This window comes from Nerophis lumbriciformis, linkage group LG21 (genome assembly GCF_033978685.3).
Source record: "Nerophis lumbriciformis linkage group LG21, RoL_Nlum_v2.1, whole genome shotgun sequence".
NCBI lineage: Eukaryota > Metazoa > Chordata > Actinopteri > Syngnathiformes > Syngnathidae > Nerophis > Nerophis lumbriciformis.
In genome coordinates, this window is record NC_084568.2 from 16,423,654 (window position 1) to 16,436,901 (window position 13,248).

General features: G+C 42.6%; 1 protein-coding gene across 1 annotated transcript in view; it reads left to right on the top strand.

The window, feature by feature from the left end:
- LOC133621034 (copine-4-like) overlaps positions 1–13,248 on the top strand; it is a 44,138-nt gene that overhangs the window by 6,219 nt on the left and 24,671 nt on the right. The window lies entirely within an intron of this gene.

The window sequence follows — 13,248 nt, forward strand, 5'->3', positions numbered from 1 at the left end:
GCTGTCACATCATCAAGAAATATAAGAGATCAAGATCCACTGGCAGCCATGCATGCCACTACCACCACCATGCTTCACTGATGAGGTGGTATGCTTTGGATCTTGAGCAGTTCCTTCCCTCCTCCATACTCTTCTCTTTCCATCATTCTGCTACAAGTTGATCTTGGTCTCATCTGTCCATAAGATGTTGTTCCAGAACTGCACAGGCTCTTTTAGATGTTTCTTGGCAAACTCTAATCTGGCCTTCCTGTTTTTGAGGCTCACCGATGGTTTACACCTTGTGATGAACCCTCTGTATTTCCTCTGGAGAAGTCGTCTCTTAATTGTTGACTTGGACACAGATACACCTACCTCCTGGAGACTTTTCTTCATCTGGCCAACTGTTGTGAAGGGCTTTTTCTTGACAAGGGAAAGGATTTTTCTGTCATCCACCACACTTGTTTTCCGTGGTCTTCCAGGTCTTTTGGTGTTGCTGAGCTCACCAGTGTGTTCTCTCTTTTTAAGAATGTACCAAACAGTTGATTTGGCCACACCTAATGTTTTTGCTATCTATCTGATGGCTTTGTTTAGATTTTTCAGCCTAATGATGGCTTGCTTCACTGATAGTGACAGCTCTTTGGACATCATATTAAGAGATGACCTCCCCAGATTCCAAATGAATATACCACACTTGAAATGCCATCTAGGCCTTTTATCTGCTCTTTGTAAATGAAATAAATGAAAAAAAAACAAGGGAATAACACAAACGTGGCCATGGAACAGCTGAGTAGCCAATTGTCCAATTACTTTTGGTCCCTTACAAAGTGGAAGGCACATATAAAATGTGTTGTAATTCCTACACCGTTCACCTGATTTGGATGTAAATACCCTCAAATTAAAGCTCAAAGTCTGCACTTAAAGCACATCTTGATTGTTTCATTTCAAATCCATTGTGGTGTTGTACAGAGCTGGAATACTGAAAATTGTGTCAATGTCCAAATATTTATGGACCTAACTGTAAGTCTTATAATGAAGGCAACACATGATGTCTATATTAGCTATAATAGCCTACTATCAAAATGACTATGTGTTGCTCGCAGGCTGAAGCAAATATTAATTGACAGATATGTTGAAATGTAATATTTATTCTACACATTTGTACAACATTAACATCTCAGAGGGTGAGATAACCCCTGGAAATGATTGTCTTAGAATGGCCAAAGGTATAGATGTGTGTGTCCAAGTTAAAGGAAACTGCAGGCATGTCTTCTTCTAATGGATTTATTACAATCTTTGCAAGCTGGGTAATGTTTGCTGTGGTCTGGAACAAACAACCATCAGAAATGCAGCCAATATTACATACAGATAATATGTCATGAGACATGCAAAATTAAATTATATACAAAGAGGATGAAAGTGCACCACACTATGGTGAGTTCAAGAACCGCCGAAACTAGTGGGACAAACCGTTGTTCAACAAATGCTCTCATCAGTGAAGCATACACAAACATGTTAAACAGTGGGTTTTCTATCAATTGGGAAGGTTTGTGTCATGTTTGTCCTCAAACAAAAAACATACTAAAACAAAAAAAAATATTTTTCCTCCGTCTTTTTCCTTTTTCAATCCTTTTCTAAAAATGCTCCAAGTAGCCACTTGGGTGGCGCTAAAAAGCCGCATTCAGCTCGAGAGCCGCGGAGCTATTGACTGCACACACACATTGCTCGCCATGTGTATGTCAACAGGAAACATCTTCATCGGATCAATGTAGAGATCGTATGTGATGCACAAATGCAAACTACAAGCTGGCATTGTGTGCAATTTGTGGCTTCTTGGTGAGTGCCTTAACTATATTAATACCTGTGATGCACATAATGGGCCCCCAAATTGTGAATCAGTGGTTAACGTTAGTGACCTGCTGTTTTTTCCTCGCTTAAATACTGTACATCTGGAATTTTGCCAGTATTTTTATATACCGTATTTCCTTGAATTGCCGCCGGGGCGGTAATTAATTTAAAACCTCTTCTCACTCCGGCGCTTACCAAAGGCATGCGGTAAATGCAAGCATGTGCTAATTATTTTAAAACCTCTTCTCACTCCGGCGCTTACCAAAGGCATGCGGTAAATTTAGGCCTGCACTTTGAGTGTGATGTAGAGATACCATCATGAAAAGCACATTTAATAAAAAAAAAAACGTTATTATGGTCTTACCTTTACTTATAAATGAAGTCCATGCGCAGCTCCTTCTGACCAAAAGCATCGATAACTTGTTTATAGAAGTCTTCCTTATCTTTCTTCAGTTTTAAAAGTCTCTCTGTCTCGATGGAGGTCTTCCTTTAATTATTACCTCCTGCTTCGCTTGAAAGTCTAGTTTAGAAAACTGTTTTATTTTAGATGTGTAATCCTCCATGTTAATAGTCCAGGCAAGAGGAAGAAATAAACGATCGCTGCTAACTGTTGCTGCTTGTTGTCACTTCTTCTGCAGCCGAGTAGTCGCAAGAAGGATCACTAGCGCCCTCTACCACCAGGAGGCGGGAGTCATTTAATGACTCATATTTGACACATGCAGCTACGGTATATTAATAAAACATAGCTGCTTACTGTTCTTTTTAGCATATTCAATAGCTTGGACCTTAAATCCTACTGAATAGCTCTTAATCTTCTTCCCTTTATGGGATTTCAAGTTATTGAAATCAGCCTCCTCCATTTTGAAAATGATGACAGGTGAAGTGTCACTCGTGACGTGACGAGTTTGACCCGGCGGAAATTCTAGGCATATGCTAATTATTTTGCGAAACGAGTTTGACCTGGCGGAAATTCTAGAAATGCGCTAATAAAAATAATATTTTGCGAAACGAGTTTGACCCGGCGTTAATCCTGAGCCGGCGGTAATGCTAAGCATGCGCTAATTATTTTGCGAAACGAGTTTGACCCGACTTTAATTCTAGGCATGCGCATACTATATACCCGGCGGCAATTCAAGGAAATACGGTACTGTATTTAAATAGTATGTAAATATTACAAATATGTTATATTTTATATTGCTACTATGGTACATTTTTGGTCTACTTTATGTCAGGTTCAAGCACTGATGACATCTATTAAACAAGACAAGAAGCAAGGAATTAAACAGAGACAGAATTAGATTTGGCTCAAATTGAGGAGAGACGCCTGGACACTGTACCATTGCACAGAGTCTGGTCCTGCTTCCTCTTCGCTTTTGTAGTTCTTGGGTCAAGACAATATCTTTCTGTTGATTACAACACATGAAAGAAACAGAACACCTTCATGTTGCTCCCCCCCCTACGCAGTGGAGTTTTACAAGCCTTCTTCTTGGTAGGTTCAAAGACAGCTTTTGTCTTCTCGCCGGGAACTCATTTCAACACAAAGTATTGTGATAACTTAGATACAATTATTCTAACACTTTATACCTGCATTATCCTTTCCAACCTTACCCTTTCCATCCTTTGTAACTGAGCTACTGTGTGGAACAATTTCCCTTGTGGATGTTATGTGTACAGGGAGGAGGAGACGGCACAGACAGGGGGGACGTAGTGCAAGTTCTATTTATTAATATTGTTACACTATATATATAAATAACAAATAATAATATTAACAACCAAGGGAATGGATTGTGACTAAATCCAAGAGTGTAAGGTATGTGACTAAGTGTGGGGATTCACTGCTGAGTGTTACCGTGAGTGTTGAGCGAGAGAGGCGGAAGTCCAGTAAAGGCTGAGCAGGCTCGTAGATCCGTGAACAGGCAGGAAGTCGGGGGCTATAGCGAGGCGTCGAAGGTCCGTGTCCAGGTGGGAGGTCGAGATCCAAGAGGCAACCTGGGAAGCAGAGGGAATGCGGGAAGACGAGACATACAGCTCGTAACGTGGGAACGAAGGCAGGTGTACTGGAACAGATGACTACGTTCTGGCGCGGGATAGCATGTTGTGCAGGCTTATGAAGGCAGGTCCTCTGATCAGCCACAGGTGCGCTGATTGCTGGTGATTGATTGCAGCTGCTGGACTTACACGCGCCTGGTGCGCTCCTGGAAGTGCGCTTAGCACAGCGCACACATGAGTGGATCAATAAAGTTTGTCTAAGTCTAAGTCTATTGTTCACAATCCTAATGAAAGACAAGAAAACAAAAGTTTCTTAATTTTTTGGGTATTTTAATTTGTAAAAGTTGGCTCGTTGGAGGTGGCTAGCAATGCAGCTAATAGAAGAAATCCATTCTACCTCTAAGTTACTTTGAAAATGCATCCAAAAAAAACCGGCAACAATACCTCATTTACGTTACGTACCCTGAATAATAATCAAGCTGTAGCAACATTGTTATTGTAAGAGAGAACACTGAGGAACTGTTTTTCTAGCATGCTAACACATCCTCGTGCGGCGGCATTGACCGTAAGTTAGCTACGGCAGGAGGTAAGCCAGCTGTTGCGTCGGCGGCTGAATGGCTTTTTAGTTTGTAATGCACAACACAACGTGATCGGACACCAATCTGTACTGACTGAAAAACATGAACAATCATATTACAGTATCGGTAAAATATTATTTCATGTTTTGTTTGTACACAGCTAGCTCGACAGCGTAAGTACTATAGTTGTAAGGTGATAAGCTGCATGTATCATTATCAATATTGTAGTGACTCACTTGATGGACAGTTTAATCTTGCTGGCCGGGTACGTTTTTTTCCAGTTTATTTGGGTAAGCACTCCACGTCCATGTCGAAATAGCTTGACTTCAAGGTCCACATTTACAGCTTCGAGTCACGCCGACCTCATTCTCTCGGCTTCCATTTGCTAGTTTCACCCTCTCTTTGTGCTCGCTTCTATGGGCAGCAGTTCACCCGCACTCTTTTACTACAAAGCCACACTGTTGTAGCACGGCATGGCATTGTCTTGCTGAAATAAGCAGGGGCGTCCATGATAACGTTGCTTGGATAGCAACATATGTTGCTCCAAAACCTGTATGTACCTTTCAGCATAGATGGTGCCTTCACAGATGTGTAAGTTACCCATGCCTTGGGCACTAATACACCCCCATATCATCACAGATGCTGGCTTTTGAACTTTGCTCCTATAACAATCCGGATGTTTCTTTTCCTCTTTGATCCGTAGGACACGACGTCCACAGTTTCCAAAAACAATTTGAAATGTGGACTCGTCAGACCACAGAACGCTTTTACACTTTTCATCAGTCCATCTTAGATGAGCTCTGGCCCAGCAAAGCCGGCGGTGTTTCTGGGTGTTGTTGATAAATGGCTTTGGCTTTGCATAGTAGAGTTTTAACGTGCACTTACAGATGTAGCAACAAACTGTATTTACTGACAGTGGTGTTCTGAAGTGTTCCTGAGCTCATGTGGTGATATCCTTTACACACTGATGTCTCTTTTTGATGTAGTACCGCCTAAGGGATCGAAGGTCACGAGCTTAGCAGCTTACGTGCAGTGATTTCTCCAGATTCTCTGAACCTTTTGATGATATTACCAACGGTAGATGGTGATATCCCCAAATTCCTTGCAATAGCTCGTTTGCAATAGACAGTTCAATCTTGCTGGCAGGGGACGTTTTTTTTTCCAGTTTATTTGAGTAAGCACTCCATGTCCATGTCGAAATAATTTGATTTCAAGGTTCACTTTTACAGCTTCGAGTCACGCCGACTTCCTTCTCTCGACTTCCTTTTGCTCCAACGTTTTACCCTCTCTTTGTGCTCGCTTCTATAGGCAGCAGTCCATCCTCTGTATATTCAGCTTCAAAAAGAGAAGGTTGTAAATCCTCATTTGTCGAAAAATCGTGTGTGTATATAAAAACGTTGATGGAGAGTTTTGAGTTGTTTTAGAGGACTTTGAAGGCTACCATTACCCACATCTTTCAAGCATTTTTTAATCATCTTTAGAATCCCCCCCCAAAAAAGACGTGTGTTCTTGTCTTACATAAGGATTGTGAACGATAGGCAAAGTTTCAAAAAAGTGCAGTTTCTTCTTTGTACAAAGTGTACAAAAGCTGTGCGCAAAGTGTGAAATACTAAACCCCGCCGTTTCCCCCGGCGCATGCACTGCTGCGCTAACTTGCAACAATAAAGGGAACAGAGAACATGATTCCACTCCAGCAAGAAGCGCCTCCAACTTATTGTCAGTGAAATTCTTCTTTTTCCTTTTGTGTCCTGACTGTGTGGAAATCGCAGGCGTGTACTGATTCTCCATCCATCCATCCATTTTCTACCGCTTGTCCCTCTCAGGGTCACGGGGGGTGCTGGAGCCTATCCCAGCTGCTGTCGGGCGGAAGGCGGGGTACGCCCTGGACAAGTCGCCACCTCATCACAGGGCCAACACAGATAGACAGACTCACATTCACACACTAGGGTCAGGCTTGTCACTGACAATTTGGTTATGTTTTGGTTTTTCCTCTGTGTTTGTGTTTTATTTGGTTCCTTTTCCTGCACGTCTCCCTGAACGCTCGTTTCCCTCACCTGTACCTGATTGGCAGTCTGGCACACCTGATGGGAATTGCCAATCAGGCTACTATTTATACCAGCCTCGCCCTCCAGTCAGTGCAGAGTATTGTATGCTGTTTGCAGTCTCCTAGTTCCTCGTTTGTGTCCTGGGCATGACGTTAAAGTGCATCCGGTAGTGGAGGCTCCTCTATGGGGTCTTGGGGCACTTTACTACTGTTACCCCAGGTGGTCCTTGGCAAAGGCCTAGTACCTGACTGCCCCCTAGCCAGGGATACGGTGAAGACCTCAACGGCGGAGCAGGCGGAAGCCGGTAGATTTAAGAACTACCACGACGGCTGCGATGGCGGAAGAAGGCTGCAGCAGAAAAGGGTCCCCAGTCATCTTGGACTCCATGCCACTGGACCCTGACCCGATTCTGTCAAGGATCGTGTGGTGACTGTCTGTGCACCAGTCTCCCCACGTTAAACTAAGTCACGCACAGGCATCCTCCATAAAGGGATACACCCCTACCAGGAGGATCGTCATACTCGTTCGAGTGACCGTCGATGATAGTTCCTCGTTTCCTGTTCGCTGTTTCCAGTTTTCCTGTTCCCTGGTATCCTGTGACCTGTTATCCTGGTTCGTGTTTTTTTCCTGCATTTTGGACATTAAAATCATGTTTTCCTGCATCAAGCCTGCCATCTCTGCATCTTGGGGTTCGTCACCAACACTTCCTGACAACTAGGGCCAATTTAGTGTTGCTAATCAACCTATCCCCAGGTGCGCGTCTTTGGAGGTGGGAGGAAGCCGGAGTACCCGGAGGGAACCCACGCAGTCACGGGGAGAACATGCAAACTCCACACGGAAAGACCCCGGGATCGAACCCAGGACCTTCGTATTATGAGGCACATTCCACTGTGCTGCCCTGATTCTGGAATGAAGATATTTTTCCTGGATGGTTGGATTACGGACCCTTTTTTGAAAGCTTATTTTGGAGAGCGACTCCTTTTTTTGTACTGAAATCGGATTTGCATAACGGGCTTAGAACAGTTGATCTGTCGCTTCTCTTTTCTAATCCAAAGAGGTTCATTAGCTCTTCAAAAAAATCATACAATTTGTTATTCTCATAGCCAGACCTCTGTGTTTACTTCTGTACCTGACGGTTTTGCATAACGGGCTTAGAACAGTTGATCTGTCGCTTCTCTTTTCTAATCCAAAGAGGTTCATTAGGTCTTCAAAAAATCATACAATTTGTTATTCTCATAGCCAGACCTGTGTGTTTACTTCTGTACCTGACGGTTTTGCATAACGGGCTTAGAACAGTTGATCTGTCGCTTCTCTTTTCTAATCCAAAGAGGTTCATTAGGTCTTCAAAAAAATCATACAATTTGTTATTCTTATAGCCAGACCTGTGTTTTTACTTCTGTACCTGACGGTTTCAGCTACAACTGCTGCCTTCCTCAGAGGTTGTCACGTTATAGCCAAAACCGCCAGTTACGGAAGTAAACACACAGGTCTGGCTATAAGAATAACAGGTAAGACTTTAGTATGAGGAATACATATTCACCATTCATTAGTTGCTTGTTAACATGCAAATTACTAACATATTGGCTCTTAATTAGTCATTATTAAGTAGTTATTAATGCCTTATTCTGCATGGCCTTATTATACAACCAGTAAACCATTAACTAAGAGTGTTCCCTCAATAACCTCAGAACTATTTCTTATTAGTAACCCTAACCCTAACCCTCATATGTTCCCCTAGTGTCCAAATAACTCTAAATTAAGTATTTGTTACTTTAATAAGCAACTAATTAATGGTGAATATGTTCCCCATACCAAAGTGTTACCGAATAACAAATTACATTGCTTCTCTATTCTGCTCCGCCCCCCTCTCCTGCGCGGCGAGGTTATCAGGTAGCCATGGATTAGTTTCCGCAGAGGAGGCCCGAGCTGTTCAAGGGGGTGACCACACCTCTATGCATCAGTCGGTGACGTCCCTGCGCTGCCGACTCGTCTCCTGCTGACCTCAATATAGCCATTGAAATATGCAATGGAAAAAGCAAAACCATATTAATCATCTGTGTATATAGAACACAGAATAAATTAAGCATATTTGAGGACTGGATTAAGGCAACATTCACTGAAATCAACCAGAACCTGACCTGCTCAGTGGCCATGTGGTTAGAGTGTCCGCCCTGAGACTGGAAGGTCGTGAGTTCAAACCCCGCCCAAAGACTATAAAAATGGGAACCATTGCCTCCCTGCTTGGCACTCAGCGTCAAGGGTTGGAATTGGGGGTTGAATCACCAAATGATTCCCGGGCGCTGCCACCACTGCTGCTCACTGCTCCCCTCACATCCCAGGGAGTGAACATGGGGATGGGTCGAATGCAGAGAGTCATTTCCAACGATAGTCTCACACACACACACACTCGGTTTCCCTTGTGGATCATTAAAGTTTGTCTAAGTCTAAAGTAATTTTCTTACGTGATGACTTCAACATTGATCTCTTGAACCTTAATTAGCAAAATAAGAGAAAATGTCATAGATTTAACCTTTAGCATGAGTTTAGATCCAAAAATCCCAAAGCCAAGCAGAATCACAAATCACTAATGATTTTGATAATAACACTACAAGAGGTCCGCTAATATATGATATTAGTGATCGTCTACCAATTTTCACAATCTATGATCGAAGCTGCAATCAAAGATTATGCACGGAGGAAAGTATGACCGCTTTAAAGAATGATCTTGTGAGGAACCCGCGAGGCTGCGGCGGTTATGACCCCAAGGTGCAGGCGTGCAGGTAAGAGTCTTTATTATACTCAAACAAAGAGGAGAAGTCATGCATCCGGCAATAGGTCCTTAACATAGTCAATCCTCAAGCACTGACGAACAGGCGAGACAGGCAACCGCAGCCCGGCACACCTGGTTGCGGTTGCCAATCAGGCTGCAATTAAGAGCGCCGACAGGAAACAAACACCAAACAAGGAACCACCACCAGAAGTGAAGTGACAGATAGTCACAGATCTCAGAGAACAACAATTGGAGAAGGTTTCTTATTGGAGGTTTCTTATTGTTCCTATTGGGTTGAGTTTGTCCTTGTCCGGATGTGGAATCAGATCCGAGGATGTCGTTGTGGTTTGTGAAGGCCTTTGAGGCATTTGTGATTAAGGGCTATATAAAGAAACTTTGACTGATTGATTGATTGAATTGTTTGCCACCACCGGCTAGCTATCGGCTAGAGGTGCGGGGCCGTGCGAACCGTTTGAACTCTTGACAGTTCTAGAATAAGCCCTCCAACGGGCGAGATCGAGGAGATCAAAAAATCACTTGGTGATAGCAGAGGCAGTTCCTCAGCCTGCTAGTGGAAGTCAATCTCCAGAACGAGGAGAGCCATCTCAGATCTGAGGCAGCAAGTGAACGACCTGGAGCAATGTTCCCGTGTGAATGATGTGGTCATCACTAAGCTGGAGATCAAGCCGAGATGGTACGCGGGGAACAACGGACAACGAGGACACGGCCGGAGAGCAAAATGAAGGATCAACTGAGAAACAGGTGGCAGCCAAAATAAGGGAATATATGTGGACCTGCCCTAAAGAGCAAAAGAAAAGCTGGCCATCGTAACAAGATTTGTGATCAGGAAAAACAAAATTGCACTCACAGGACAAGGATGTACACTGAAAGGGACACATCAATGACCAGCTCGCCAAAAAGAATGCTGACATTGCAAAAAAGGCACGGCACTTTGGAACGCAAGGACAAATTCATAACACTTGGGTAATAAAGTGTAAAATATTCATTAAGTTAAATAGCTCACCGGAGGAAGCAAAAGTTTTGGTAGTGGGGAAAAAAAGGGAGGACTTAGACAGATACACTTGAAAATAACCTGATAAATCTCCAACTCCTCCAACTTCTCCATGGTAACGTTGCTTGGATAGCAACATATGTTGCTCCAAAACCTGTATGTACCTTTCTGCATTAATGGCGCCTTCACAGATGTGTAAGTTACCCATGTCTTGGGCACTAATACACCCCCATACCATCACAGATGCTGGCCTTTACACTTTGCGCCTATAACAATCCGGATGGTTCTTATCCTCTTTGGTCCGGAGGACACGACGTCCACAGTTTCCAAAAACAATTTGAAATGTGGACTCGTCAGACCACAGAACACTTTTCCACTTTGTATCAGTCCATCTTAGATGAGCTCAGGCCCAGCGAAGCCGACGGCGTTTCTGGGTGTTGTTGATAAACGGTTTTCGCCTTGCATAGGAGAGTTTTAACTTGCACTTACAGATGTAGCGACCTACTGTAGTTACTGACAGTGGGTTTCTGAAGTGTTCCTGAGCCCATGTGGTGATATGCTATACACACTGATGTCGCTTGTTGATGCAGTACAGCCTGAGGGATCGAAGGTCACGGGCTTAGCTGCTTACGTGCAGTGATTTCTCCAGATTCTCTGAACTTTTAGATAATATTATCGACAGTAGATGGAGAAATCCCTAAATTCCTTGCAATAGCTCATTTGCAAAAGACAGTTTAATCTTACTAGCCGGGGACGTTTTTTTTCCAGTTTATCCACGTTGAAATAGCTTGACTTCAAGGTCCGCATTTACAGCTTCGAGTCACGCCGGCCTCCTTCTGTGGGCTTCCATTTGCTCCATTGTTTCACCCTCTTTGTGCTCGCTTTAACATTAACTTCTATAGGCAGCAGTTCATCCTCTGTATATTCAGCTTCAAAAAGATAAGGTTGTGAATCCTCATTTCTCCAAAAATAGGGTGTGTATATAAAAATGTTGATGGAGAGTTCTGAAGTTGTTTTAGAGGACTTTGAAGGCTTTTTTTTCAAGCATTTTTTTATCATCTTTAGAATCCTAAAAAAAAACGAGGTGTGTTCTTGTCTTACATAAGAGTTGTGAACGATAGGCAAAGTTCCAAAAAAAGTGCAGATCCTTCTTTGTACAATGTGTACTCGTGTCCAAAAGCCGTGCGTAAAGTGTGAAATACTAAACCTCACCGTTTCCCTGGCGCTAACTTGCAACAAAAGATGTCCAACTCCTCCAATTTATCAGTGGAGGACAGGAACTGGACTGTCAAGGATAACATCATCCGACACACACCGGCAGCACTCAACCCAATATGGAATTTGAAACCTTTAGCAATATGGAATATAGCAATCTGGAATTTGAGAATGATATAGATCAGGGATGTCAAACTCATTTTAGATTGGGGGCCACGTGGAGAAAAATCTACGCCCTTGATATCCAGACATCAAATGTTTTCTCCCACATCAGGAATATTAGATTTTCTTATACAGACAAACAATATAACAACAGCATTGAATCCGACAACAAACTGTCATTCATTCATTTGAACAGCAGAAGCTTTTGGAACAATTTAACGATCCCTTCAAAGGGATGGCTATCTCAGAGACTTGGATTGAAGAAAAAAAATGGATAGGCTTTAAACTGGAAGGATAACAACTAAACTACATCAACAGAACCAACAATAATGGAGAAACACATGGGATGTTTATATCTTCCCGTTTAGACGAGGAATTAATCATAATCCTCACGAAGGGTCAAAAAACAAACACTTACTGTACTATGTCGGCTCTTACAGGGATACCGACTGATGGGATGTTTATATCTTCCCGTTTACACGAAGAATTAATCATAATCCTCACAAAGGGTCAAAAAACAATCACTTACTGTACTATGTCGGCTCTCACTGGGATGCCGACTGATGGGATGTTTATATCTTCCCTTTTAGACTAACAATTAATCATAATCCTCACGAAGGGTCAAAAAACAATCACTTACTGTACTATGTCGGCTCTTACAGGGATACCGACTGATGGGATGTTTATATCTTCCCGTTTAGACGAAGAATGAATCATAATCCTCACGAAGGGTCAAAAAACAATCACTTACTGTACTATGTCAACTCTCACAGGGATACCGGCTGATGGGATGTTTATATTTTCCCGTTTAGACGAGGAATTAATCATAATCCTCACGAAGGGTCAAAAAACAATGACTTACTGTACTATGTCGGCTCTCACTGGGATGCCGACTGATGGGATGTTTATATCTTCCTGTTTAGATGAATAATTAATCATAATCCTCACGAAGGGTAAAGAAAACAATCACTTACTGTACTATGTCGGCTCTCACTGGGATGCCGACTGATGGGATGTTTATATCTTCCCGTTTAGACGAGGAATTAATCATAATCCTCACAAAGGGTCAAAAAACAATCACTTACTGTACTATGTCGGCTCTCACTGGGATGCCGACTGATGGGATGTTTATATCTTCCTGTTTAGACAAAGAATGTATCATAATCCTCACAAAGGGTCAAAAACAATCACTTACTGTACTATGTCGGCTCTTACAGGGATACCGACTGATGGGATGTTTATATCTTCCCGTTTAGACAAGGAATTAATCATAATCCTCACAAAGGGTCAAAAAACAATCACTTACTGTACTATGTTGGCTCTCACTGGGATGCCGACTGATGGGATGTTGATATCTTCCTGTTTAGATGAATAATCATAATCCTCACGAAGGGTCAAAAAACAATCACTTACTGTACTATGTCGGCTCTCACTGGGATGCCGACTGATGGGATGTTTATATCTTCCCGTTTAGATGAAAAATTAATCATAATCCTCCCAAAGGGTCACAAAACAATCACTTACTGTACTATGTCGGCTCTTACAGGGATACCGACTGATGGGATGTTGATATCTTCCTGTTTAGATGAATAATTAATCATAATCCTCACGAAGGGTAAAAAAAACAACCACTTACTGTACTATGTTGGCTCT